The following is a 6,436-nucleotide window of genomic DNA, read 5'->3' as shown; positions in this document are numbered from 1 at the left end:
AGTAATTGTGAATTCACTACTTACAGAAGTTGCAAGTGAGAGGACAGGGGCATCTGTTTAAGGAGATTGTATAGTATATAAAAATATGATCACATATATTTAACTGAGTTCCTATTGACAGTCAGGTTAAAACTTGGATTTCACTCAAATGTATTTATAAACCATGAGATCAGCTGAAGCTGTGCTTACCTGTAGCAGCTCAGAGAAGATCGCAGGCTATGTTCACAAGGCAGATTTTCCACCAGAAATACCTGCTAAGTATGCAACACACACTGTTTTTTTTTAACCTTAACGGTGGCTGAAGAAGTTGGATGCAGCCCTAACACTGCCTGGAAAACATAAATACAGTCATAGGCTCTCTAGGGCTGCATTCAACTTCTTCAGCCACCAGTAATCAAATGCAGAGTGATCAGGTCCAGAATCTGTGGCTGAAATCTAAGGCATAGCCTTAAATTTCTTACATTGCTTTTCACTTTTTTATGCCATATCCGAAAAATGAACCATGAACCAAGTTCCTATAAAAAAAAAAAAACAATTGAAATCTGATTCTGGTGCACAAGGCCTTATATTAATGTGAGTAACCGTATGACATAAACCCAATGAAGAGACTGACCATGTGGTAAGCAAATCTATGAAATGAAATAAACTAAATAACTGTTTAATCAGATACATGACTTCAGACTTTAACAAACCTCTAGGGAAGTGAATCCCTGTCAAAAATGGAAAGTCAAGGATTCTTTCTTTGTACTGAAAATACTTAAAGGGCCCTGTTACAACAAGAGATTATCGATCTTACTTGGCCCATTACCTGCTATTCCGGCCAGTAGTCGCTTGCTGTAATAGGTCATGTTAAATAGCAACATAGTTTTTGATCATTGTCTGCCAACATGTTTTATCACAACAATCACTATAGCAGTGGTCTGCTGGCCATTGGTCCGTTTAATCTAAGGATCGTCCAGGAAGCCCCTCTCACACCTCCCTGCAGCCTTAAACCTGCCACACACCCACCCCCGAAACCCCCCCCCCCCTCGCGGTCCCCTCCCTGCTGCTGTGTGTGTGTAATAGCACAGACAGTGAGCAGGGAATAAGGAGGAACCAAGCGCTGACTTTGGTGTAATAGGTGTAATACCACCCTAAGCCTAAATTCACACATGCAGTTTTTTATAGCTTTTTATGTATGTATGTGTTGTTCCCAAAGGGGGAGACTTATAAAACTGGTGTAAAGTAGAATTGTCTTAGTTGCCCCTAGCAACCAATTAGATTGAACCTTTCATTCCTCACAGATTCTTCGAAAAATGAAAGGTGAAATCTGATTGGTTGCTAGGGGCAACTAAGACAATTCTACTTTACACCAGTTGGATAAATCTCCCCCAAAGACCTAATTCTAATATGAACAGGAAATTATTTTAAGTTTCTTTCATTGAATAACAAAGTAGCGTCTCACTGCTAAGAGAGTCAACAGACCTCTGTGCTTGCAAAAACAACTTTATTAGTTTGGTAAATAACTTACCTGGTGATCACATTGTTGCTTCTACCCCAGCGATAAAAGCTTAAACAGATCGACATAGGACTGTAAACAACCCCCAATAGTTCAGCTTCCACACAGATGGAGAAGAGGCATATAGTTAGGCACTACAGTATGAAAAGATTTTACTTCTTTGACAAATGTTGAATAGGTTTTATAGGAACTTGCAGTAAAGGGTTTGTCTTAGGATAGGCCATCAATATTTAGGGCTGGGTAAAAATAAAAACATTACAATTTTATTGAGAAGTGAAGCACCAAAACATCAATATATTTTACAGAAGATAATTTCTATCTTGTCTGTTTAACTTTCTCAAGCTATTCTTGTAAATGTAGTGATTCTTCAGACTCTGTACTTTTCTTCAATAATACAAAAAAATGTTTTCTTCTATGAGTTTACTACAAGTTTCAAGACAAAAAAATTACTTCAAATGTAAGCACAGGTATAGAGGGGTTATGCAGGCTTAGAAAACACGGCCACCTTATTCTAGAGACAGCACCACTCTTGTCCTCAGTTTGGGTGTGGGTTTGCAGCTCAATTGCATTGAAGTGAATGGAGATGAACTGTATTACCACACAGAATTTGAGGGCGGGGTGGTACTGTTTTTGCAAGTTTTTTTTTCTAATCCTGGAAAGGGTGAGATGGGAATACCCATTTAACAATGTCAGCTTCTCATTTTAAAGTAACTTTTCAGTGATTAAAATTGTAACAACCAGGAAACTATTGTAAAAAAATTTAAACTGGATTTATTTTTTTGTTTATCCTCTTGTTCCAACTCTGGAACTAACTGTAATCTGTTCAAATGTATTTTATGGCAGAAAACTACCATTTTAATTGTCACCTTTACAAAATGGCACCTGATAGAAGTTTCTTTTTAAGTGCAATATATTTATTTCTGCTGGAAATGTTACGTCAGTTGTGTAATATTTGAATGTTTAAAGTTAAATGCTACGCAAAAAGTTGCTTAAATTCTATATATAAATCTAAAATTATATAACATGAGAACATTGTATGTTATGGCAGGTGTGTGATTACTCAATAAAGTGTTTGTGTGTGTGTTTTAATAAATGTTTGTGTCATCTACTGATGTAAAACACTGGAAATTATTATTATATATGCATATTATTAGTATTATATTATACAACAGTACAAAGTCTAAAAAAAAAAAAAGCTGGAGACTGATGTCATGCAACAGGTAACATATTAAAATGGACACAGGCCAAATTTCACAGGTATGACAATAAATCTGAAAGATTGCTGGCTAGTCTTGTGATGGTAAAAATACCTCTTCAGATTATCCACAAACTGAGGGGAGCTGGGCTGGGGTGAAAAGGAAAAGGAGAAACTTATCTACCCTAGTCTCCTGCTGTTCCCATTGCAGCTCATTTCGGTCCCCGCTATGATTTGTTTGTATCCCTGCTGTGATTTTTGGCAGAGACTAGTTACAGGTGGAGTGCCACAAGGGTCTGTTCTAGGTTCTTTAATATGTTTGTAAGCGACATAGGCAAGGTTTGTCAGTTTCCTGACTACACAAAAGTGTGCTGTCAGGGCAGACTGCCAAACATGACTGGGAAGGGAATAGGTAAACACAGACAGTCCTGGGTTTGGCCCAACCTGGCTGTCCCTGCCTACATGCCACAAGACAACCCTAGGCAGCTGTGGGCAACTGGGCGACAATCCCTAACCTGCGTCAAAGGTGAAAAATAAAACAATGACAAGACAAACAGACTGAGTGATAGTCGTACAGGCCAGGGTCAAACCAAGTGTGGAATGTACAAAATCAGAATATACAGTAGAGATACCAGGATAATGCTTAGCACACTCAAATGAGACTAATAGCTAGCATAGAGTATAGGACAAGCAGAAACTTTATAGGAGGTCAGGGACCTTCTCTGAAACGTTAAAGGATCATCCCCCTTATGGCCACTACAACAGCTGTGGCTGCATGACTCTGACTGGCAGGGAGAACTGCCAGTGAACCCCCTAAAGACAGCACAAAGCATCACCAGTGACATGAACCTGCAGTGTCTCAGGTAATGACAGACACGGTCAGGTATCTGTGACATCACTCAGCAGGAGGAGAAGCTGCAGCTCCCGGGGCAGTGCTTTATGAGGTTTGGGATGGCACTCCAGACGCTGACATGTGCAATAGAGTTGATATTCGCGGAGGTGTCTATAATTTGGAAAAGATTTTAGCTTTACTAGATAAGTGGTCAAAACAATGGAAACCACAATGCAATGTTTCCAAATGTAAAATAATGCACTTGAGATAAGGAATTCCCTGTGTATCTTATAAGCAGTTCTTCAGAAGAGAAAGATTTAGGGGTAGTGATTTCTGACAGCCTCAAAATGAGTCAACAGTGCAGCCAGGCTGTAAGGGAAAGCAAATCGTATGCTGGGCTGTACAGCTAGAGGTATAACCAGCAGGAAGAGGGAGACTGGTATACTGTGTCCAGTTCTGGAGACCTCACCTACAAAAAGATAACGGTAAAATAGGATCCACAAAAATGGTGGAATGCCCTAACCATAAACCATATGAGGAAAGAACGCGGCACGATCTACAGGAGAATACGAGCGCTGACCTGTCAGATCAGCACTTGCTTCCTTCTCAGTCCCCGCTCACTTTCTGTGCTAATAAACAGACAGACATTGAACAGGAAGGAGTGGGGGGCCGCGGACAGCTGCGGGAGGAGCTTCCTGGACAAAATTTAGATTGTCCGGATGGCCCATAGATGACAGTAGCAGGCAGCAGACCATCGCTATTGACATCGTGATTTTAGAACATGTGGAAAGACAATGATCAGCTGACATTGTGCATGTCGGGTGATCATTTCCTGTCAACATGAGCTATTCGTGTAATACGTTCCTAAATCTGTAGTCTGAAGGAAAGAAGGAAAAGTGGTATGCAAGTAAAGTATTTTTATTCCAACATCTCTGTTTACACAATCTAACCAGATCAGTGTTTAGCGAGTATAAAAACACGGTAAGTATATACGACTACTGGCGACATTTCGGTCATGCCTCCGACCTCCCTTTAGTCACTGTAACGCAGTATAAAGAAGGGAATGAATTTTTCAGTATCAGGGTATGTTCACACAGAGTAAATCAGGCGGAATTCCATGGTGGAACTCTCCGCCGCATAATCCCACTTGCCTCAGTGTGCCATAGCCTGTTTATAGGAGAGCCCAAGCTCTCCCGCGGTGTTTCGCCGTGGAATTCCGCCTGATTTACTCAGTGTGAACATACCTTTACAGTAAAGGCCCTATTACACGCACACATTATCTGACAGATTTTTGAGACTAAAGCCAGGAATGGATTTAAAAAGGAGAAATCTCAGTCTTTCCTTTATGACCTGTTCTCTGTTTATAGCATGTTCCTGGCTTTGGCTTCAATGATCTGTCAGAAAAATATGTGTGTGTAATAGAGCCCTAATACTACCATGATACATGGAGCACTGATATGTGATCATGTCATATAATATATGATATAATATATAATATATGATATAAAAATGCAAGAAAATCATCAGTACCTACAATATTTACAAACAAGGGGGGAGATTTATCAAAGGGTGTAAAATTTAGACTGGTGTAAACTGCCCACAGCAACCAATCACAGCTTAGCTTCCAGCTCTGGTGAAAGGAAAGAGGAGCTGTGATTGGTTGCTGTGGGCAGTTTACACCAGGTGTATATTTACACCCTTTGATAAATCTCCCCCAAAGTTTGCACATCAACAAGGCAAGTATCAGGATATAGTGTACAGTGTATATGCGCAGGTCATTACTACATAACACGGACTAAATAGATGGAGACAATGGGGGAGATTTATCAAACATGGAGTAAAGTGAAACTGGCTCAGTTGCCCCTAGCAACCAATCAGATTCCACCTTTCATTCCTCACAGACTCTTTGGAAAATTAAAGGTGGAATCTGATTGGTTGCTAGGGGCAACTGAGCCAGTTTCACTTTACACCATGTTTGATAAATCTCCCCCAATATGTGCATATACCGTATACAACTCTAGGTGCAATATCTGTGCATAAGAACTAAAACAAATTTATTTCTATGTAGATTGTAGATACTGTTGATTTTATATTACTTATTATATAACATGTCCCTTATCAGTGCTCCATGCATCATGATAGTATTACTGTAATACTGATAAATTCATTTCCTTCTTGATAGTGTTCTACAGTGGCTTGAGGAAACACGACCGTATATACAGTGGTGCCTTGGATTACGAGCATAATTCGTTCCAGGACTGTGCTTGTAATTCAAATCACTCTTAAACCAAAACAAATTTTCCCATAAGACATCATAGAAATACAGACAATTGGTTACATTCCCTAAAAATAATGATTTATTATTCTGAATAACATGTAAAACAATCATTTAGAAACATATGTGATACTATAAGTGACTGTACAGTAATGGAGAGGATGGGAAACACAAGGGCTGACAGAGACTGCAGGGAGCATAAAGGAATGAGCAGGACAGATGTGGGCACTGTATAGCAGCACTCTCTGTCCGGGGAGAGAGGGGTTACAGCTATGAAGAGATTACCTCCACAGTCCTGTCCCCTGATACAAGCCCCAGCCTGAAGTGGATCTGCCATGATTTGGAAGGTGAGGGAGACGGGAGACTTCCTAGGTCAGAGTACAGTGCTGTAGACCACCCTGTGCAGGCCATGTCCCTACCCCATCCCCCCTCCCACCCAGTACAGAATGCTCTTAAACCAAAGCAATGCTCTTAAACCAAGTCACAATTTTGAAAAACTGTGAGCTCTTAAACCAAAACCGTCTTAATCCAAGTTATTCTTAAACCAAGGTACCACTGTACCATTTTTTTATACTCGCTTAACACTGATCTGGTACGATTATGTAAACAGACACATTGGAATAAAAATACTTTTCT

This window comes from Dendropsophus ebraccatus, chromosome 2, assembly GCF_027789765.1.
Source record: "Dendropsophus ebraccatus isolate aDenEbr1 chromosome 2, aDenEbr1.pat, whole genome shotgun sequence".
Lineage (NCBI taxonomy): Eukaryota > Metazoa > Chordata > Amphibia > Anura > Hylidae > Dendropsophus > Dendropsophus ebraccatus.
Note: the sequence above shows the minus strand (reverse complement) of the source record.